This window comes from Dipteris shenzhenensis, chromosome 15 (assembly GCF_047967505.1).
Source record: "Dipteris shenzhenensis isolate YYH24624 ecotype China chromosome 15, Dip_SZ_1.0, whole genome shotgun sequence".
Classification (NCBI taxonomy): Eukaryota; Viridiplantae; Streptophyta; class Polypodiopsida; order Gleicheniales; family Dipteridaceae; genus Dipteris; species Dipteris shenzhenensis.
In genome coordinates, this window is record NC_141610.1 from 37834071 (window position 1) to 37858318 (window position 24248).

Genomic DNA, 24248 nt, shown 5'->3' on the forward strand with positions numbered 1-24248 from the left:
AATCCCGTCTTTCATGCTCGCACGAAGCATATAGAGGTGCATTATCATTATGTCAGAGAGAGACTCTTAGCAGGGGAGATCAGCATGTCTCATGTGTCGACACACGACAATGTAGCAGACATCTTCACCAAGGCATTACCTCGTGATAAGTTTGAGAGCTTTCGACAGCTTTTGAACTTACTTCCTTTCGGTGATTGAGGCTACATCCCTGTATATGTACATACACCACACATCACTCCAGGGGGGTTTGTTGGGTTTTTATCTTCATACTTGTACCTTCTATGGAAGTGCTGGTGGTTGGTAGGTGGGCCGGGGCACTTTTTACTTCCCTTATGGAAGATTTTTTTCCCCCAGGCTAATAATAGCCCATGTGACCTCATTCTGAGGCTAGGGGCACTCTGTTTTTAGCCTAGTTAGCACTTTGTGCTTAGAGGTGTGCTTAGTAGGCACAAACCTATCCTTTGGGTTGTGTGCATATCTTTCGTTTGTACTTGCACATCTTTCAATTCTATTGCGACACACTCCAGTAGTGAGAGCTTCACTCCCACTTGTATACTCATTGCCTTGCTTTCTTGCTCCCGTATTTCTTACAACATTTTCCATGGCCTTATCAAGAGTCTTGTTGAAGTTAGTGCTCTGGTCAAGAGAGATAAAAATATCCAATGGGACCCATTGGTGAAGGGAGTTAGCAATCATGACAGATTGCCCATGGAGAATTCTATCAATAAACCGAAGAGAGGGATTATCCACAGGGAAAGAAAGTGCTCAAGTGTGACTTGAGATCGAGTGGCTTGCATAAGATAGGGTAAATCTAGTGTGCCTAGGAATGAGAACTAGTAGATGAAATCCAATTATCAAAGGCTTCTCTAGGGGAAGCCATGAGTGTGGGAGGATGCTTGGGAAGATGAAAAAGAAAGATGCTTGGGACAACAAAGAAGGTTGTGAGGAGTAAGAGTGTGAACAGTGAATGTGAAAATGACATCTAGTAATGCACTTTATATTAAGGGGATATTGCCCTAAAAATAAAAATAAAAACAATAAAAATAAATTTCTCCCCCCCCCATCTCCCCCCTGCCCCTTCCTCTCTCCCCCCCCCCCCGCCCCTTCCCTCTCTCCCTCTCTCCTTTCCTCTCTACCTCTCCCTCTCTTTCTATCTCCTATCCCTATCCCTATGCTTCTCCCTCTCCCTTTGTTTTTGTTTCTGTCTCCCTCTCCCTCTCCCTCTCTTGACCTTGTGATGAACAGCTTCAATGAGCCGCTATTCAATCACATGGGACTAGTAATTAACTACACTAAAAATGATTAAAAAACACCTCCCCATGCTCGAGGATCTATGAGTAGCTAGGGACAATACAAGCACCTCATAAGTGAGGATAACTTTCTTCATCGCATCTTACTTCAAGGCACTGAAATAACTCAACCTAGCTAAAGGAAGTGCACATTATAGCTAGTCTCAGATCGAGAGATTCTTTAAGATATAAAGAATCTCATGAGCTGAGCTGCTATAAAGTGCGCTTCTCTTACCAAGGCTAGATTGGTTTGTCATCAAGCCTACTAACCTTTCTCAGAACCGTAAGAAGGGGTATTGGTGCCTTGGATCAACACTTGCATAGGAGGTGGAAAAAGAAGGATGGTTGGGAAGCCAAAAAAGAAGGCTATGAGAAGTATAGTGAATGTGAAAATGTCATTTAGGAATGCACTTTATATAAGGGGCCCTCCTATTGACGTGGGAAAGTATGCCCACATCATGCTCATTATTGGCTTGCTAGGTGAACCACCTATTGTGAGGAATGGAGGCGTGAACAATTTTAAACAAATTCTAAGTTTTAGAAAATCCCTGCATAAATAAACCACGGCATCAATACTCAGATTCAAAGAAGTTATGAAAAACTAGTTCTATATCGAGGCTCAACCAAATGGATACCTGTGCCGCTTTCCCTCATCCAAGAACATGCACACATCTATCAAGTTAGATTTAATGACTTGATGTTACACCTCCACATCCACCTCTACAACAAGTTGAAAACCATAGTGTCATGAAACACCCTACATTGATTGACCAACCTCACTCGCAAGACAGGATAATGTTGTTTCATGCTCACTTACCCTTTCTCGGATCCATATTGTCTTCGTCATCTCCTCCATCCTGCATGTCTATGTCATCTCCCCCCCACCTGTCCTTCCTTCACCACTAGGGCCACCTTCAAACTCTAGAGTCCTTGCTACCTTTGAAGTGTCTTGCCTTAACCAAATGGATACTTGTGTCGCTTTCCCTCGTCCAAGAACATGCACACATCTATCAAGTTAGATTTAATGACTTGATGTTACACCTCCACCTCCACCTCTACAACAAGTTGAAAACCATAGTGTCATGAAACACCCTACATTGACCGACCAACCTCGCTCGCAAGATAGGATAATGTTGTTTCATGCTCACTTACCCTTTCCCGGATCCATATTGTCTTCGTCATCTCCTCCATCCTGCATGTCTATGTCATCTCCCGCCCACTTGTCCTTCCTTCACCACTAGGGCCACCTAAACTCTAGAGTCCTTGCTGCCTTTGAAGTGTGTTGCATTAGTACACTACTCTACTGATGAAGAGGACCATAAAGCTGACAATGTACAGCAACCTATCAAACTTGTATGCTCAAGGTCATCTGATATGTGCAGGGCTAAACATTGGTCGGCATAGGATGTAGCATCTATCATAGGCCCAAGGTGGAGCTGACAGTGTAAAGGCCTACAAGCTTGGAATGCCATTGAAAAATCATATGATGTCCCTAAGGCATATGAGGTGTCGAATGCTGATGTAAGGAATGATTTGAAGTCCTAAATCCGCATTGGGGAAAGACTGCACTGATGCATAAGTATCCTCATGCTGAGGAATGATCTACTGATCGAAACAAGTGATGATCAGTGGGGATATAAGGGCTATGCAATGCAGCATGACTAAGCCGATATTGAAATGTCTTGTAGACTGATTTGCTGATATGAACTGCTCTTGGAAACTATGTCTAAGGTATGCTCCATGTCAAAGATGAAAGCATCAATGATGGATGCTGGACTAGAATCACCTAAGGAACTGCATGCACTGTGGCATAAGAGGCATGCGGCTAGACATGTGAGTGCCTCATACTAAGCAACCTATTGAATAATTGCATGATCATAAATGGATTCTTGTGGTATATCTGTATCATCTGTGGCAAGATATGGAGTCAAATCCATGCATGAAAATGATGGCTGTGCATAATAAGAATCAATCTATGATGATGTCAATGGGAGTGCCTCATGTTGAGGGCTTAATGTCAAATGTGCCTCATGTTGAGGGCTTACCGGGAAATGTGCATGATAAAAAACTGTGGGCTGATCCATGCTAACATGTGGTACATCTGTGTCCAATCACTCAAGACCAATGAGGCTCAAGCCATTGTCATAAATTGGTCCATACCCTATGGCAATGAATGGTCATAATAGGTTCTCTTTCCACTCACGAATCTCCTCCTCCTTAGCCACCACCACCACCACTCCCTCCTCTGTCTCCTCCTTAGCCACCACCACCACTGCTCCCTCTGCCTCCTCCCCCTCCAACTCCTCCTCCCTTCCTCTTCCTCCTCCTCCCCTTTCTCCTCCCCTCCCCCCCAAAAAACCTTTGAATAGGACCCACCAATGATCTATTCATGGAAGAACACATCCTCAATGATTACATGCCGTGAGGAACAATGTGAACTAGAAGATTATGTGATATACATGGCGGGGATGCAATGAAGAGGAGTTGATCTAGAAAATTTTAGAATGCTTGATGATTCTCAAAGGGAAATCAGTCAGCTCAAAAATCCATGGCGAGCAATAAGGAAGTAGCGAAAGGGAAGCAAAATACAGAAGGCTTCGCCTAAATTTGAGCCATTGTCAATATGAAGTGAGGGATAGGGATATGATGTTTGCAATTCTTGGATTGAATGAATTTGTCACAATTAATTTTCTCCTTCTTCTATGGCTCCCCAATCTAACGAAACTTCTTGTCGTGAATGTTACACGAAAATTTTCTCGTTTTGGTAATTAATTCCGATTCCTTTCCAAAAACTCTTGGAACGGCATGATGGTATTGATTGAGTATGGAGGAATGGTCAGGTTCAATCCATTGAGTGACAATCAAGCTCGCAAGAAGCATACACTGTTGTCTTCCAAGTAGATGCCTTCTCGCCTCCACAATAGTATCATGTACTCGCTTCATAACTAGGTTTTTCCCTCCTGCAAGTTTCTTCTTTATAATTTTTAAACAACCGAAGATTCAATTCTAATAACGCATACAATAGCTATGCTATTTCGCTTTTGCTCTAAATTTTTATTGCCTTGTTCTAAATCTACAAAATTAATTAGGCATCTGGCGCTAGACTTACACCTAGCTATCATGAGGATGCAAAGGAGTATTGAGAGACGATGCCTAGCGATAATGAGGACGTTCAACAAGAAGAAATGCATATTAAAGCCATCAACACCAACCTAGATCTTTCTAGATACAATACTACAAGATTGGAATAATGATTGCTCGTAATGCATCAACAGGTTGCAATTTGTGCATCATGTGGAAAATGCAAGCTTTGGATTGGGAAAAGCAAGAAACTTGTGCATTGTACAAATTTGGTCCAATCAAACATACTACCTCCTTATTGCTTCTCAAATGTCCTACTACATGTACACATGGAGAAATTTCATGGACAACTAGCAACATGCATGCTTTGCAAGTCATGCATATATCACTCATTTTGGAAATTTCCATATGGGACCGAGTACGTACAATCCATTCTCCGTGCAAACATCTTCCACATGCAGATGCTGTTGGTATTGGATGTCAATCTAAATATAACAAAAGTGATGCGGTCGTAGCAGGACAGTTGACATTGAGATCATTTTGGATAATCCTCTAATTTGTTGGAACTGACAAGAGAGATTCTGCCAAAATCCTGAAGATTTCTTGTCCACCATAGAATTGCATCGTCCTTCTCTGCAAGAACCTAATTTAAATGACAAGCATATTTATTTGCCTTAATTTTTGTTAAAACTTCACCTCATTCTATATTGCCATAATCCATTTTTATTCATGTCGATATACTACATTCGCATTCAAATTTTACCATAACTACCATTCCATGTGCATACTCGTTGGATCTTTTTATAAAAAAAAGTCAAATGTGTTTCCTTTCATCATCCACTTTGGGAAGTTTAAAAATGTTGATTTTTCAAAATTCTCATATGGATTTTTATGATTGGGCTAAGTTTGCACTTGCTATTTGTATCCCCATTTTTTTTATCCCGTGTCCTTCTCTCTCTCTTCTTCTTCTTCTTCTCCTCCTCCTCTCTTTCTCCCTTTTTTGTGCACCATGTTGGGCAGGCCACACGAATAAACTTCATCTTGTTACCCTAATCAAGAGTGTCTTCAAATATATATATTTTGTCTCGTAGCTAATAGGCAAGGTTTCGATCAGGGTTTCTAACGACATGGCAGAGTTGATCCTGTGATTCTTCCGACAAAGACGTTCTTGCTTTAGTTTTTGCGCTTCCCCACCTCGTTCCCCACCCTAGTTAAATTTATGAATGACTCGACACTTTAGACAAATCATGACGATAGAAATGCGTCGACCACTATTTAAGGAGAGAAAACGAGGGAGGTAGAGCAAAGGGGGTGTTGTCGTTGCTTCGTTCGCGTTCTGTCGACTTCTTGATCTCGGTAGCCACTAATTTAGATGATTTGGGTGGTAGGTTGTCTCAGGACGCACTTCAAACAAATTAACACGTTTTCCAGTCGACTTCTTGATATCGGTAGCCACTAATTTAGATGATTTGGGTGGTAGTTTGTCTCAGGACGCACTTCAAACAAATGACATGTTTTCCAGTCCGCAAAAAATTGTTACCCTCAATGGTATGACCAGTTCAACTTGCAATAGAAGCCGCTCTGCTAACCTAATTTCAGCTGGAGCTATTGCACAATTCTGTGACAAAACGAATCTTTGGATCAGCTCGTGAATTCCATGCATGCAATGTCGTTCCTGGGCTCCATGGCTATCTAACAGAGCTTTTACAGGGTATCCTGAGACTTTCGTTGGATTAAGCGAAGAGCTCAGTGTTCTTTCAGTTTCTCAATCCAACTTGGCGGCGGACAGAGCTCATATCTGTCTTCAAGGATTTAGCGAGCTTGATAAAGGCAAAGATAAAGCTTATGGAAAGGTGCAACTGCTGGAAAGTTGGAAGTTGTTGCAGACATGCTGAAGCCCCTCATGGCCGACGTCAAGTTCGCTTCACCTAGTCATTTCAAGTTTCGCCAATGGGCTCCTAGCCTAGTGGTTAAGGTAGGTGGATGTGCGTGCGTTCAACCCTTGGCTAGGCCCTGGCGGCACCGCAATACAAAAAAAGTATGGTCTTAAAGCTTGCATTAACGAGACCTCCCAGTGCATTCCTTTGTCTTATCCTTCCGTTCCAATGGCAGTACACTGTGTAACATGAGCGACACGGCAACATCTCGCTATCTAGCATGACGCTGTCGACTGCGCTGCACGGCCAACAAATTGTTGTGATATATTTGCAAAAAATTTTCATATATAAGAAACATAGACATATTGCCACTGTCAGCTGGCCTATTAGCTCAGTTGGTTAGAGCGTCGTGCTAATAACGCGAAGGTCGCAGGTTCGAGACCTGCATGGGCCAGGCTTCTATGTTGATGAAGGCGGGTTTTATCGTTTTAGAAGCACACTCTAATCTTAATTAAACAAGAAGCGGACAGCATGAAGGAATTCTCCCGTGTTACATTCCCTCCCGCCAATGCCCTTGCCCTCCATGCTATAGAAAGACCTTTGTTGTGGTCTCCTTCAACCTCTCATCTTCCACATCCCAATCATAACGCTATTGTTTTACCTCGTTTCGTTTCAAAACAGAGACTCCATTCGTTCCGTCGTTGTCAAACAGTTCGTCAGAGAACGTTTCGTCGTTCCACAACATCTAGGTTCATTGACATCGTCATGGCCTTGTCAAACCCACCTAGCACCAGTGAACGTTTCGCTCATTTTAACGTTTGGTTGTCAAACATGACTGTTGTGACCGATTCGTAGATGTTTCCTTCACGTCAAAATCTACAACCGCGCTTTTGGCCCTAGACAATTCTTCACAACCTCAAGTCTCAATCTTGAACGGTGAACACAGAATTCATTCCAATCCAGCACAGATTATAATCATAGATGTTCACAATTATTAGTCTCTACGTTAGTCAAAAAAGGCACTTACTGAATGGAAAAATAAGATCATGGATGAATCGACAGGTCGCTCCATTCAATCTTCTATTTGGGATTTACATTTGAAATTGTGCTTGGGGGAGATGCCTTGATTCACCAGGAATTGAGACTTGCAATGGTCCAGATTTGTTGTCCGAAATCTTCTTTCGACCTCACCATCAAGTGGAACCTTTTTTTTGGGGGGGAAGGGGGAGGGAAATAAAGAAAGAAAAGGGGGTCCAACCCTTTTGACATGAGTTAGATCACTAGGAGACAAGTGATGTAGCATGTAGGTGTGTGAAAAAAGAGAACCATAAAGATCAGTGTTCAAAACAACAGGTCTCCAAAAGAGTTAGATCACTAGGAGACAACTGATGTAGCCCGTAGGTATGTGGAAAATGAGAACCATAAAGATATATGAATATATAAATAAATCGTGTGTGTGTGTGTGTGTGTGTGTGTGTGTGTGTGTGTGTGTAAATCCTAGGGGAATTTCTATTTATCGAGCAAAACCAGTTGAGCATCTAAGCAAATCGAATCAAGAATGTAATTTTTTGCCTCAAAGTTCATGAAATGAAGCCATGCATAGGGACCCCATTTGTGAATAAAGGCATCATTGGGCTTCTTTTGTTTACATTGCCCTTATTGAGCAATTTAAAAAAAGATGCCCAAAGACCACTTTCTTTGAAGAAAGAGCTCCAAAATGGAAAAACTACCCCTCTCTGCCTTGTGCAACCCTGAACCTTGTCAGACCAAGGGGAGCCAACTTTGGAAATCTAGAGTCAAATAGTATTTTCAAGAGAAGGTGCTTTTATGGGCATTGACTCTATATGGGTTCTATTTTCTTTAAATAGTATCCCCAAAATAACATGGAATTTACTAAAGCAAGTGTTCTCTTCAAGAAAGGCCTCCAAACGTGGAATCAACTCTGGCACAAGTAGGATTTCAGATGGAAGACATGGCTTGAAATCAGAAGAGAGTTCAGATTAGCCAACTTGGACCAAGACCTAGTCATGAACAGTGGCAAGGAAGCGTCACTTGGAAAGGAGGTCGTGTTCTTAACTTGCCCAAAGAATTCTGCTGGATTGGCAGCCCTCATTTACTCCCTATACCTACCCCTCACAGTGACATTGAGGGCATAGCTAAAACCCTTAACACAAGATGGAAGAGTGTTGATAATCAAGCTAAGTGGCAGTACACGTTTCCATTCATTTGGAACAAGGACATCCCTAAAAAATACTCTACCCTGCTATGGCTCATCTTACATAAAGCTGGCTAGACTAAGTGGTAGAAGTGAGAGACTAGGAAAGGGGTCAAGACTCTGCAAAAGGTGCCCACCAAAAAGAAAGACATTTTTCATCATCACGTGCCTCGAAGGAAGTACATCCAGCTCCAGGTTGGGGAGCCTATCAATTCTTCTTGGAGACTCCCTCAAAACCCTTACTCTTCCTGGCTAACCCTCAAGGCTCATGCATTGTGGGCCATTTGGATCTCTCAAGACATTGTTACGAGTTCCAAAGTGGTGAAATCAGTGTGATTGAATTGTCCTCATGTTAGTTTGAAAAAAATGTTTCTATTTTTCAAAAATCAAAGGTTAACTAGCAGATTAGGTCTTCATGTTAGCAAGCAAAGCGTCTGTTGGACTAGTAGATCCATAACTACAATGAGGCCCTCTCTCAACTATCGGGAAGAAGATGAGGAACACTCTGTAAGAAAATAGTACGGAGCGGAAGATAACAACAAAACGCAAGTACACGATGGAAAGCTGGAGAGAATACAAAAAATTCTGATATACCAAACTGCTGATACAACTGATGGTTGGCTGTCCACCCGTGCGCTCTACAGACAGAGCTTCGATGGTGATCGAGACAGATGCTGGACGGAGGACTATGAGCGTGAAGAACTGGTGATCTGATGATAGGGGGTGGCCACTTATATAGTGTAAGTAGTTGACGGTCGGCCCTGTAATAGGCAGTCGGCCTAATAGACAGTCAGCCTGGAAGACCACCGACCCTTCAAAAAACATGCCGGCTTTGCCCCCAGACCCCCACCGGGGGCCTGCGCCCCCCGGACCCCCTGCTATCGGGGGGGCTATCGCCCCCCCGAACCCCCCCTTTGTGCAGACGGGTATCTACTCTTGGCTCCTAAGCCGTCTCATAACCATCTGGTCTACTCTAAGACCCCTTCCAGTGTCTAAACTGGGGATCCCTCCCAATATCCGATACCCATCATGGCTTCTCCTCATATGGGGGCCTTACAACATTGGGTACACAGAATATTGGTGGGTTACATGAGAGGTGGACATTTGAGCTAACTCTAACACACTCTAAGAACTTCAATTGTAGAGAGATTTATGGTTGTTTGCAGAATCATGACCTCCTCCTTTATATCATGTCAAAGAGGAACCCTTTTAAAGTGGTGGATCTTCTCCAACTCTGGGCACCATTTCGAGATCTGCTCCCTACTATTGGACCCGCCCTTTGGAGGGAAGCTATAGGGCATCCATGATAGACCTTCTCAAAGGGAAATGTAGGGTCATCTCACCATTGACGTGCAATTTGGCTGAGGCATTGGACAGGAGGAGTCGGATGAAAGAAATAAATTGTTTTCCATGGTCCATGTTCTCAAGGGACAGAATAAGAAAATCCCAATTCAATCTATCATATGTCTTGTCCAAGTCTATTTTTTGAAAGCAAATATCATGCTTGGTTTCACTCGCATCTTCACACCCTTTGCATAGGTTTATGATGGCTGGATCCACTTGTCCATTTTGCCTCGGATTCTAATAGACAAAGCCTTTGCAATAATCTTGTAGCTACAGTTGAGCATTGTGAGGGGTCTCCAATTTCTCAATTGGGTTTTGTCCCCCTCCATGGGAATATGTTTGATAACTCCTCGGTTTAGATGGACAAGGAGGGAGCCACAGGCTAGACTCTCGTTCCAAACTTTGAGTAGACAAGGACCAAGTGTCTCCCAAAAGCATTTGTAAAATGCACATGGGAACTTGTCCTCCCCAAGTGTCTTGCCCTCAGTCATGGAAAAAGCTGCTTCTTTTAGCTCTTGAAGAGATAGGTCCTTATCAAGGTAGACTCTATCTTACCCTAGCACTGTGACCTTTCTAGCTCCATTGCACTGCCTTCTTGCTTCTGTCATGCTATCAATTTCATTATCAACATTGCTTAGCATGTCCTGTCCTCTTGGGTTCTCTTCCTTCTGATAAGTTTGAAGTTTTCTTTTGTCGGCCTATCTATTTTCCTTGGCCACCATTCTCTATTGTACACCTTGGAATTGTTTAGCTTGATCTGCCCTTGTACCCTCAGCTCCTTTCTCTTTTCTACTACTAGTTCTTCTTGGGCTTGAGGGTCTTATCTAGCCTTCCCTTGTAGGTCTTCAATTGTCTTCTTGATGCTATCCATTCTTCTGGCACATATAATTGCTTTGCTTTTCCTTGATGTTATAAGAATTTCTTGAGCGTTTTTAATAGCATTTAGCCAAGCCTCATCAGTTAAAATGTCAAAGGAAAAGGCATGAGCCCACACTTGCATTATCTCTTGTTGGATAGAATTAAGAGAAAAGAGTTTGGGACCTACCTTGAGCTAGAGGAAAGGCTCTTTCTACCTTTGCCAAATTGAAGTGTTTTTAGGACAAGTTTGTGGTCCGAGAGAGCTAGTGTAGAGAAAGTTGTAGCCTTGGATGAGATTGTCTGTGAGAGTAAGCTCTATGAAACATAGACCCTATCGAGCCTTACTTCTCTTCTAGCCTCTGCGTTTTGTTGGTGCTCCAAGTAAAGGCTCTTGGGGTACCTAAGCCTACCAATTGGAGATTTGCCTTTTGTTCCTCGCAAGCTAGGAGCTCGGCCCCTCTCAACGTGGAGCCCTTCATTAACCATTTGTCACTAAAGAGCTCCACCATGTTGAAGTCCCCTAGCATATAGTGTCTAATCCCATTCCATTTAGTTCCTCCCAAGTTCCCCTTCTTGATTGTGCACCTGTGGTGGCATAAATTGAAGCTAGTGTAAAATATATGTTTTTGATCTTGCAAGCCAAGGAAATCCATCTACCATCTTGATCAATTTGACTGCCTAGAATCCCCTCACTGAAATGTGAGAGAGCTCCTATGGTTGTGGCACCTTTACCATTTTCATCTTTAGTGCAGAACCAGACTCTTCTTCTATCTACATCTTGTAAGTCTTCATTCAAGAATCTCATCAGTGACTTTGACTGCTTGGAGGGCGAGAAAGGTTGGGGAGAGAGAATTTGCTCTAAGCCAAAAGGCAAGTTCCTATCCTCTAAGAGGTCAGTTAGACCGCAGATGTTTAGAGTAAGACAAGAGATAGGCTTACTTACCATTCTTGTTTTCCCCCTTTTTGCCTTGGAGGTAGGGCTCTTGGGGGGGTCTTTAGACCCTTTACCTAGGATATTCTTCTTTTGTTGTGAATAGTGGCTTGGGCTATGTCTTTGGGAGTGCTCTCTACAGCTAAGGTAGTAGGAATCTCTTCTTCTAAGTCCCCACGCTCAGAGTCGCTCATGTTAGTGTCTTTCTGGTTTACCTCTTCTTTGAATTCTTGCAACCAACTTGGCTTGACGTCTTCTTCTATATTGTCTTGGTCTTGTATCCAAAGTTCAATCTCTTGATCAATTAATGCATCAAAAGCATTCTTGGTCTCAATAGAGTTGAGAGCGGGGATGACCTCTTGTTGGGGAACCAAGGGTTTGTGGTAGGGGTGGCTGGAAAACTCTTTAGCTCCTTTGACTGACCACTTGGATTTGGGGAGGAGCGAGAGTGGGAGATTTTTCCTTTAGCAAGGTTTGCTTTTGGTTTCTTGAGATGACAATTCTTCACACGATCTACCTAGACGAGGATAGCAGTGGACCTAGGCCTATCAGGATTGAAGTCTTTAGACCAGTACTCTAGATAGAGTGGTTGGCTTCTGATAGTCTAGAGAGCTTGATCAAGGGCCTCATAAGCCATCTCCTCTTGTTCGAATACAAAGAAGTAGAATCCCCTTCTTAGGAATTTGACACTTATAACTACCATCCTCTTCAACCCCTATTATTTCTAATCCAATTTTCTTAGAAAATCATAGGGGACTGGGAAAAAATCCTGTGAGTGCATAAGAGGAAATCCAATCGATGGATTCAATGTGGAGACCTTCATTGACTTGATGCTACTGGAGCTTGTTGATGTGTTCCCACATGGTTGATGATTTTGTAGGATCCAAAACTCTCATCTAGACCTCCAAAATGATTCTCTTCATGGGAGAAGTTTTGTTGTACAAGGATGCCAAGTGCTTCCATATTCCTTTGGCTACTTTCATGTGCTTAACATAATTAATGGTCATAGGAGTACAATTCAACAAAATGAAAGAATGTACGCTTGCATTGACCCACCGATCCCAAAGCTGAGCTAGATCTTTTGTCTTCTACTATGGCCTACCTTTATGAGGTGGTGCTTTTTTCAACTGACATTTTTTGCCCTTCGTAGTAGTTTGTCGTGACATGTCTGGTGAGTTGGCGTCGGACTCGGGGGCACTCTAGCTATTTCCTCCATTGGTTGAGTTTCCATTGGAGCTTGGATCTCTTGAGTTGTAGGCACAAGGGACCCGAGGGGGTTGTCTGGATCCTGTTCGGGCTCCTCCTCTGAGATGGTCAGGAGGGAGGGGGTGGGTTGTCTTTCTCTTTTTCCTTGATTTCAATCTTCTTCCCAATAATCTCGTCCATATTTCCTGGGTCTCTCAAGCCGTCAGGTCTTCCTTGTTGGTAAGGGGTGATTCCATTTTGTTGCCCTTGTCGGAGATGGTTTGTTGGGAACCGTTCCACTTGATCTTGGGGGGTGTCCCAGAAGAAAGCTTCTCTTACACTAGGAGTGTGAGGAGGATGCTGAGAAAAGGGGGGGTAAAAAGTCCTCCTTTAAAGCTTTGAAGTATGCACTTGTAAGAGGGCCTCTAATATTTTGCCTCTTCTCTGGGGGGAGGAGATTTTCCATACATTCTGATCTGACAGGTTCTTCCTCCGATAGCCTATCATTTTCTCCGTCTGTCAAGGGGCTCACAGTGAGAGTGGTATCTTTAGATCCGTCTGTAGCTTTTGCCAAATGTCACATGTCCATCTTGTAATCATGCAAAAGACTTGCAAGACTACAACTCCCATTAGTAGATCTATTCCGAATCAGTATATTTCGAAATGCTTCTCCTCCATTCTTAGTGTCAACTAATAGAGAAGTTCCATCTATATCTATCTCCATCTCAGTCTTGCTGATGGCACCATAGTCATGTCTGAGGGGGGGGGAGTGCTAGCATCTTAGGTCAAGGGAGTCACCACCAACTCCATTTCCATCTCCATCTCCATCTCCATCTCCATCTCCATCTCCATCTCCCTCTCCATCTCTCTCCGTCTCCACATCTCCAATCTCCCTCTCTGTCTCCACATCTCCAATCTCCGTCTCCACATCTCCAATCTCCAATCTCCATCTCCGTCTCCATCTCAATCTCCATCTCCATCTCCAACTCCAGCTCTAGCTCCAGCTCCATCTCCATCTCCATCTCTATCTCCAGCTCCATCTCCATCTCCATCTCCATACTTTTATTGTAATACTTTTTGAGATTTATGTACTTCATTGCATACTTTTATTGCAATGCTTGTTTAGATCTATGTACTTCCTTTGTATACTTTTATTGCAATGTTGAGGCCATTGGATTCCATGGCTATGATGTATTTTGAGGTTTTCATTGAATTGAGATTTCATGTTAATGATGTTTGCATCGGGATTTCGTTGTATAGTTGTTTACTGATGTGCCAGACTTCCCAATCAAGATTGTCAGATCAGATTTAGTTGCTGGCTTGGTGATAGCATGGAAGCAATGCATTGGAAAGTTGACGTGGAAAGGAAGGAGAGGCCTCAGGGGCAGCGCTAGCTTGTCAGAATCAATTTGGTGGAGCATAGCTCCTAGAAGGGAAGGAGAACCGTTCGAATTTATTATTGTGCAGGATTGCAGAATGGACCATGATCATGATGCACGAGATCTTTTTGATGTGATAGTCCAACCCTTTTCCATGTTGCTCTAGTAACTTGCTTCTAGGTATGCAATTGATTGTCCACAACTATTGAATCCATGTCTTGGTGATGATGGTGATGATGAGGATAAGTGGCTCCAACACTTATCGAAATGCAATTCGGCTCTCCAAGCATTGATGGAGTTAAGAGGCATTATTGATCCCATTTTGGGTGGATGGTACATTAAATCTAGGTCAAATCAATGGTGGAACCACTGTTTTCTATGTTCATGCCAACGATAAGAGGTTTTGAGATGTTTTGCACTTGCCAGTGGTGTTGTTCATGACACTAAGCACCATATTGAGAGATGATCTACAACAACAAGAACTTCCTAATGGCCTACAAAATGTTGTTGGCCGCATCTTTTCCGTGGAGAAGAAAGTGGCTATTTGTCTATTGAGGCTTGCATCTAGGATGAGTTGTAATTTGGGTGTGATCATTCCATAGCATCTAGGTTTGTATTGCAATTTGTGAAAGCCATTCCACAACATTGTTTACATGCCATTCATTGGCTGGTGACATAATTAAAAATGGAGGAGGTAAAGAGTGGATTTGAGGCACTTCAGGGTCTACCCAATGTGTGTGGATCTATTGATTCTACACATTCTCCTTGAATTGCCCTCAAAGGAAGATAGCAGTCATTGGTATGACAAGGATAAAAATTATAGCATGATTGTGCAAGGACTTGTGGATTCCAACATGAGGTTCATGGACATAAACATAGGATGGCTGGACTCTTGTAATGACAAACGGATGCTTTGGAACACAGGTTTCTATCGCAAGTGTCAAGTTGGAGAGCGATTGGCAAGTCCTGCAGAGGAGAGAGGGATCCATAGCTTTTACGAGTACATGGTTGGGGATGGAATTTTTCCATTACTTCCTTGGTTGATGATCCCCTGTCGACATGATTAGCTTGGAGGATCCTAGAGCTTAAAGATTGCAACTACAATCTATCATCCACTCGCATTATTGTTGAGAGAACTTTTGGATGACTGAAGGTTGCATGGGGTATCCTTGCTCGGTTGATAAAGAATCTGAATTTGCACCTTCTTCCACGACTCATCCACACATGTATCTTACACAACATGGCCCTTAACTATGATGATGGTAGGGATGATGATAGGACATTAACATAAATGATGGCTTGATTGAGAACCATGTGGCTGGGTATGGAGGGGAGGAGGACATGCCAGAGGCAATAGAACTAACAGACACAATGGTGCAGTATTTGAGGACGTTAGATCCAAATTGTTGATCTATCATATTGTAGATGCGTTTGGGGTTTTGGGAGGGGGGGATGAATGTATGTGATGGTTTTAATATATTTGAAAGGGGAGTTTTTGGGAGGGGGGGATGAATGTATGTGATGGTTTTAATATATTTGAAAGGGGAGTTTTTGGGAGGGGGTGGGGGGGCAGTTTAATGTTAATTAAAAGGAGGAGGGGGATCTTAAAGTAGAATGGCAGGTGATTGCAAGGTGGCACGCATGCAAACTAATACTTTCAGTTGCTGATGTTGCAACTAGGATCCTCTCTTGCATGACACAATCAACCAAACATGCAGGGATGTGAATCCAGTAGAGCCCTCCGCCGACTCAACTTTCTCCTGCCGTGGGGAGCTGCTCTAAGATGTATGTATTAAGAGCCCACCTGAGTACGTGCACCTAGGTGCTCATCATACAAATCCTCCATCACTGCCTACACAGATCCTTGGAGGTTTGTGGTGTATTGGATTGTCCACTAGTGCTTGAAGCTACCACATGTGTCTCTGCACTCTATTACATGTGTATGGCCTCTAAGAAACATTCCTCTCAATTATTCACGCTCTACTTTGGGTCAAAGATGTATTTATTAAGCTAATTACTTCGCATTACTACTTTAGGTCATGAATATTTATGCTAACAAGAGGCACTCCTTTGCATTTTAGGAAACAATGTGACAAGAGAACACCTTAAGCAAATATGGGCTCAAGGTTTTCTCCTTCTCCATACTAGACAAGGCATTCCAAAACTTATCCACCAAGAAAGAGTGGGCCAGTAGATCAAGCTACTTAATTCATTCAAGAAAACTCCGTCTCTACTTTACCATCACAGCTTGAGAAAACATCTTATTATTTAGGAGCCTATTGAATGACCACTCGCATGAGGCTCCTCATCTGAGACATAAAACATGTCCAATCTCTGGGCCCTAAACTGAAATCCCAATCTCTTATTATTCCACAAAAAGACCTCAAAGCCCTTAGCATCAAGCTCAGCACAATCAATCAACCTGAGAGACAAGGTTAGACTCTCCCATGTTTCACACTTAGTTCTTCCCATAACTCTCCTACCATGAGGTCTATCCTCTAACCTCTCAGGCATGTTCTAGTCCCCCCTATCAAAACCAGTTTGACCCGAGTAAACTCAAATTCAATTCTTTCCAACACTCAGTTCTCTCCAACACACTATTTGGGGTGTACATGCAAGCAAATGTAGATCCCTTGTAAGCATTTACGTGTACAAGACCCTCATCCAATGCTACATGTTCTGTCTCATCCACTCCAGTTCCTCTCTCATTTGTATGACCCTGAACCAGGTCTACATGGCGTGTCTTATCCCTTCCTTTCTCATGTGTGGATTCTTGCACCTTAGGTGTCTCATGTGTGGATCCTTATACCTTAGGTCCCTCGGTTGTGGAACAAACTGGGTTCATTAGATCTAGATATGTTTTTGAGAATATGTTGAATGCCTCTACTGCCTTTGATTATGTGGGTAATGTGGGCCAAAGGTGTGTTTTCCTAGGGGTGGACCCAGTCAAGGCATATGGCAGGGTTACATTATTGCGATGCTGGTCCGATTGGCTTTGGGGAAGGTTCCATAAAGATGGTTGTGTCATTTCTGTAGCAATATTATTCCTCAATGGTTGGGTAATGGGAAGATATGCCCTCAAGAGGTCCATGAGGCAAGGTTGCCCGTTGGCACCATTGTTGCTATTTGCGATGCCCATAGTGCCATTGATTGCCAAGATTAAAGTAGAAATGCATCGAGGAAGGATATAAGGCCTAGCTCTACCAAGTGGCGAACAATCGATAGTGCATATGTTCGATGATGATATGTTGTCCATCTCAAAGAGGAAGAATTGGAAATTTCTTTATGTCAAAGATTTGATTGGTTTAAAAATACATTGAAATAGAAGTGGCTTTTTTGGCATGGGTTGTCCTTGGGGTGGAATGCCCGGCTTTTAATTCTTCAACAAATCTTGGTTGCGTCTATGACATATCTGGCTTCAATTTGGAATTTAAAAAATGCCATTGGATGGAGGTGGAGAAATTTTTCAGGGCTTTTTTGTGGGTAGAGGAAAGTGGACATAGAAAGTTACATTACATTGCATGGGATGTGTTAAAGGCCCTGAAGAGTAGGGACTGGTTGATGTTGACATCAAGAATAGATCTTTGATCTATAAGTGGATGCCTAAACTGCTTGAGGTGGATGTACTCGAGTTTCAAATGGTGGAATGGTCTATTGAGCAAGACAAAGGCGAAAATGTCGAGACCTGGGCTAATATGCCCTGGTATGATAAGTTGTTCTCTTCTTTTCCTTTTAAAATTAAAGGTTATAATTTGGTAGATGGTTTGGTGAGGGTGAAGAAAGCTGCAAGACAACACCTAAAGTGGAGAGGTAGAAGAGGGCTATGTGGTGATGCCAGCCTTGGTGAACCAATCTAGTGGGGCCGGGCCATACGGGTAGAGGGGAGCCCTTTAGCTACTCTAAACCTATCATATGCTAGGCGTTTATACCGAAAAGGGATCAAGAATTGGTGGGATCTCTGGGATATCTGTTTGTCCAAATGAAACCTATAGCAGCACTTCAAGTTCAGTGTAACTAGAAATGGCATGAGCAAGAGTTTCTAACAAGAATTTTGGAGAGAGTTGTCGGGGTGGCCCACCAACACTATCTTCTCTAGTTCATGGAAATTGAACCACTGGTCATTTAATCGAACCTATTTAAGGAAAATCTCTTCTAAGGTGGCCTACAAATGCATGGTTAATAACATGCCATTAAGCTTTGTTTTGAATGCTAAGTGGGGACTTAGGCATAGAAGTAAGTGGTGGATGGAGAGGTTTACGGACATTTGGCGAGGGTACCAGTTTGGGAAAGCAAGGTTTTTCTTGTAAAAAATATAATAGTTGTCTTTGCTTGAGAGAGGTAGACTAGCTAGGTGCATGAATGTGAAGGAGGGGTTGTTGAAGAGGTGAAACACTTGTTTTGGGCATGTCTTATGGCTTGGACTATTTGGACGAAGATGGAAAATCCTATTAGATGTGCTGGTTTGATGTTCTGCTTCAACCTTCGGAAGAAATGGAAGGCAGTGTTATTGGGTGACATAGAAGGGTTTACTTCTATGTTGATTGTTTACTAGATGTGAGCATAGCTATATGGACTATTGAGAAATGAGATGGTGTTCTTTGAAAAACCCTCTCGGACTGTTGTGGTTGGCTCTTTGACTACAGCTACAACTTTGCTCCTCTAAGATATGGAAGACTTGATTGGCTCCAAGGATAACCTAATGAGTGCAAACCTCCTAAAGGTGGTCAAGCATTTGAAATGAGTATTGAATGCATTTCTGCATGGGCCTCAATCTGTTTGCCCTATGAATTGGCCCTTTTTTATTGTAATGGGTTTTTTAAAGGGATATTCAGCTTGTTTTCTTTTTCTTTTTTAAAAGAAGCACTCCTCTCAATCATTAAAATGCTCTACTTTGGGTCATTAAGTGTATTTATTGAGCTAATTACGTGGCATTACTACATAGTTCTCCTCTTCATTACTTGGCACTACTACATAGTCCTCCTCTTCATTTTTTTAGCTTGCCTTCTGAACTAGCAAAATCTTTGGCTAAGGAAAATGCTAAATCTTGCTAAGCAAAATGCTCAAACGCTATTTTATGAACCTTACCTTCACTCTACTTAGCAACATCTTCAAATGCTATTTTATGAAATTTTCATTCGCTCTGCCCTCTAGCTCTCCAACCATACACTACACTAAACTAGAAGCACTCCTTTCAATCAATAATGCTCTCTCCTATGGTTCAACTAAGATGTATGCTATTTTTCTTATTGAGCTAATTACTTGACATTATTGCATAGTGCTCCTCTTCATGCTCTTTACTTTTGGTCAACTAAGATGTATGCTATTTTCCTTTTTGAGCTATAATTTGGCATTGCTACATAGTTCTCCTCTCACTTTCGAAACTTGCCTTTATTTTTCAAAGAACTAGATAACTCTTTGGTTAATCAAATGCTCACCCTATGAATGTTCTATCTAGCAAAAGTTGGGACAATGATCCCCAAATCGTTGGCTAAGCAAAATGCGCACCGCTATGGGAGCCCTCAAATGTCGCTATCTCGAAACAGTTGGGACAATGATCACCAATATAATATCCTCTAATTGGCCCCAGTGAAATTTTGTAAAACACCACATGCTTCCCACAAGCTATCCTAGAATGTTCATGTTGTAGAATCATTAGTCTTTCATTCCAGTTGAGCATCTTTACTCTTCACTTTGTAAGATTGGTGTAGATTTGTGAAAGAATCACCTACATCTTTGGCTAATTGAAATGTTCACCTCTGTGGACCACCCAAATGTCCTAATGTAGGAAGAGAGTAGGAAGACCCTCAGAAGCTCCTTGGGGGGCAATTACAACTCCTAAGAACCAAGGAGGACTTGGCTCCCCCTCTAAGAGAAATATGTGGCACTTCTCACAAAGGAGCCAGAGTCAAATCCCACCAGAATTCGATTGGGCTCCACTAAACAACAATTTACCATATTTGTTACAAAGTGTATGTTTTAAAAAATGCTATTTTAGAAACTGTAAGTTCATTGAACTGCTGCCCTACTTTAGCACTCACAAACACAAACTACATCTACTTGACTCTCAACCTTGAAAACTGGAAGCACTCCTCTCAATAATCTAGGCTCTCTAGTTTGGGTCAACTCAGATGTATGCTACTTTCCTTATTGAGCTAATTACTTGGTGTTACTACATAGTTCTTAGAAATTCAGAGCAGTGGTTACACAAATTCATAGCAATGTTTACACAATAAGAAATTCTGGTAAATTTGGGCCAATGATCCCTAATATAGGTCTCTCCATAAGAACTATCAATATAATTAATAAATTTAGATTTGTTGAAGGAGCTATTATGTTTGAGCTTCTTCAATAAGCAAATAGGGACCCACAATCTAGGTGTACTCTAGTACGTCATCATTGTTTTAGACAATTTGTCCCTCTCTCTTCAAGATTTCAATTCATCATGACTAAGATAGGAATTCTAACAACATGGGCCCAAATTTTGGATGTGCTCAAGCATATCATTGATCTTTTGCAAAGCTTGATAAACCTCTCTTTCAAGATGAAGTTCATTATTTGCTAAGATAAGTCATAAGATTTTACCTTTCAGAGGTTTTCAAAAAATGTTGACATCATATTCATATACTTGGATCCAATTTGAAGTTATTCATGGATGCAACCCTTTGGAAATGCCTATTTTCACCTTACTTACCTAGTGTGCAACATGTGACATCTCTTTATGCAACATAGTAAGTGATCAAGTCTAAAATGTTTCATCGCTATGTATGCAATTTATAAAGACATGCATGCATAGTGGAGGTGGAGGATAACAACATGTATGGCATTGTAGAGTGAATCTATTACACAATTACTTTTTTAAATAGGCTACTTAGCATAAATTTCCCTACAAGTAATAATAAGGCAAATGGCATAGTGAATAACATATGTAAGTCAATGTTTGGCGAAGGATCTACTCCCTTGGAATCGATTCTCTACTCCTAAAATTATATTTATCACCTTGCATGATCTTTATTTTTAAAAAGAATGGAAATCATCCCCCCAATAGGTAAAGCCTATAACCCATATCTACAAATTTATTCAATCAATTTTTTTAAAACAAATTAAAATTTGGATAGATAGATAGTTCCTTTTTTTTGTGTGTTTTTGTTTTCAAAATCTTGATTTTCCATTTTTCCAAGCTATTGCAAGCTAAATCTACTTGCTCAACCCTAAAGACCTTTCAATCTCTTGCCATGTAATACATAACGTTCCTTACATCAAAGGTTTATTAGTGTAGAGTTTACTTAGATATTTACCTTTGTCAAGCATTGTCAAGAATAATTGTTCCTTCTGTGATTTTGATTATAGGGTATAGAATTAGTCAAATCCATACTTCTTTGCAAGTTTACCAACTTTTACTCTTTGCAAAGATTTTTGCAAGTCCTTTTTCCTTAGGAACCTTGCTCATAGATTGGATTGCCTTAGCCCCTCATTTTGGTGCAAATAGGCCCTTGCTAATACCTTTCATATTATTTCATGATGTCATTCGTTATGTCATTTGTTGCTTTGCATGTAAAAGCTAACTATGTTTGTTTCCCTACTACGTGTATTCTTTGCTTTTTATTCCCTTATATCTATGAGCACACACTTTCTTATATCCATGCCTTCAAGCTTGAAGATGTTAAGCTTTCTCATTAAACCAATATTTCATATTAAAGTTAGACGTATGCATCTTTTATTGAATCAAAAGGAGATCTTCATACTAACTCTGAGAAATTCATGAAATATTTTCTTAATAACAAATGAGTAAAGCATTATCGAACGTTGTCTACAAGCTTTAAGTTCACTTTTATAGATTCATAGTTTGTTATTATAGAGTCTAGACAATTCGTACATATGTCCATTCATTATATGATTGACTAAGAGCACATGTTCAAATTATACTTTTTCTTTGCCAAGATGTGCACGAAAAGAATATCATAATAATTTTGGAATTTTATTGGCATTTGGTCTTGTAATTCAAGTGTGTGGAAGTCCCCCTTCCCATCAAAATCTCTAGTTTAATTTTGTAATTCCTACTTTTGAGAAAAGGTCACATCATATTGATCAATATCAATTATGTACACTTCAACTTGTCAACATTTTCAATAGGTTACATAGAGGAACACACTTTGTTTTGGAAAATCGCATCCAATGTCTTGACAAAGTGACTTTTTAATAAATTGTCAATGTTAGGTAACAAAAAATGTATTTTTTTTCTTACATCTAAATGTGCCCTTGCTTTATTTAATGTCATGAATTGACATATGAAGCGTAGGTTTCTTTAAATCTCTATTGGAGTTTTAATCTCTTGTAGGACTCTCCGGATTGTAATCCATAGATGTTCCTTTTGTATTGCCTTGTAGTCCTCCCACCTTAAGCACTCAAATCTAGAAGATGACATAAGTAAGCTTAGATTTGTGCTAAATTCTCTAGTTTGCAATCCACAAACTATATTTGGTCAAATATCTTTCTTGAGGCTTGTGGTGATTTTGAGAAATGATATATTAAGATAGTAAAAAGGGATGTAGTCTTGGAGTACTTCATAGATTCCTTGATACTACATGTCACATATTGTGGAGAAGTTGTTATGTTTCAAAGTTGAAGTAATAATGCTCTTGTAATATTATGTTTCAAAGTTGAAGTAATATTATGCTCTTGTAAGGTGCTGATATACCCCTCCTCGCCTGCACCCACCCACCACATGTGAGTGCACCCCCCCCCCTAAATCCATAGCACATGTGCATGTGTGTACATGCATGCCTGCACACACACACATGTGCATGTATACCATACTTTGAGAAAAATTATTCAAATTGATAAACAATTTGTGTCAAGGGATGGCCTAAGGATGGATAATAATTCATCTTCCTCATATCAAATGTCCATTTTTTGTCTCTTTAAGGGATTGAAGGTGATAATATGAGACGAATAGGACAGCTTGAGATTTGGGATGATCTAGCAATAGGAAAGTTGAGATATGAATCACTAAGAAGTCAAAATAGGACCTCATATCTTTTGATAAAGTGGCAACAACCATGATGTGAACCTTGAAAGCTAAGGGCATGTAAGATATAGACATCTAAATATGGCAACACTATCAATGCTACCATTTTGACTCATTGTCTTAATCCACATTGTAGGGCCAATGGCATGATGCAATGAAATGCATATAGAACATGCCATGTAATATAAATATCCAACATGAATCATTCCCTTATAACTTGAATAAGACAAATGCTTAACACATTGCAGTGTGAAAGACATCTTCATTACATTTTTTGCTTTCTAATGAGAATTAGAGTGAACAAAATTTTAGCCATAGAAATGACATGAGGCAAACATAAATATTGTTGTCTGTTTTTAATCAAATCATATATTAAATTTTACAAATATTAAAAATGATGTTGAGTCCCATTATTTTATGTTATTTGAAATCCTTCATATGAATTTATTTGTTTCTTATTCTTTTACATGCATGCTTGTTTACATATGTAGGCAAACCACATGTATATGCTAGGTGAGCTAGTGCATGTATTAACAATGGAACTACAAGTGAATGCATGCACGCATATGTTCATGCTAGGTGAGTTGAGCTTTATAGTAACAAGGGAGCTACAAGTGAATGTGTGTGCGGTGTGCTCACATGTGTGTGTGGGGGGGGGAGGAGGCGGGGGTGCATGCACATGTGCACATGTGTGTGTGTGTGTGCGCGTGCGTGTGCACGCATGCATGCTTGCTTTTAGTGCATAACTATGTGATATCCAAGGCAACTTAAAGACAATTAGTGCATGTGTATACGTGAGTGTGTGTGCGATTTGAGTGCATAACTATGTATGATATCCAAGGCAACTTGATGGCAATTGGCTAGTAGGACATTTTCATCCATATTTATCATTGCCTTTTTAAAAAGCACCATGGTCCATGTAAGGGAAGTAAAACCTTTGGAGTAATAACATGCTGCATAGTTTAGCTGATATATCATGTGTCCCCATGGAATTGATGAAAATGATAATGTGTAGTTTTTGTGACTCTTACTCAAGACTACAATCTCCAAAATAGCTATTTCAA

The 24248-nt window shown here is 41.1% G+C and overlaps 1 non-coding gene across 1 annotated transcript; it reads left to right on the forward strand.

The window, feature by feature from the left end:
* The first annotated feature begins 6627 nt into the window (after window positions 1-6627).
* Window positions 6628-6701, forward strand: TRNAI-AAU (transfer RNA isoleucine (anticodon AAU)). The gene has a single exon. It is a non-coding gene; the product is annotated as a tRNA-Ile (tRNA).
* The last annotated feature ends 17547 nt before the right edge of the window (window positions 6702-24248 follow it).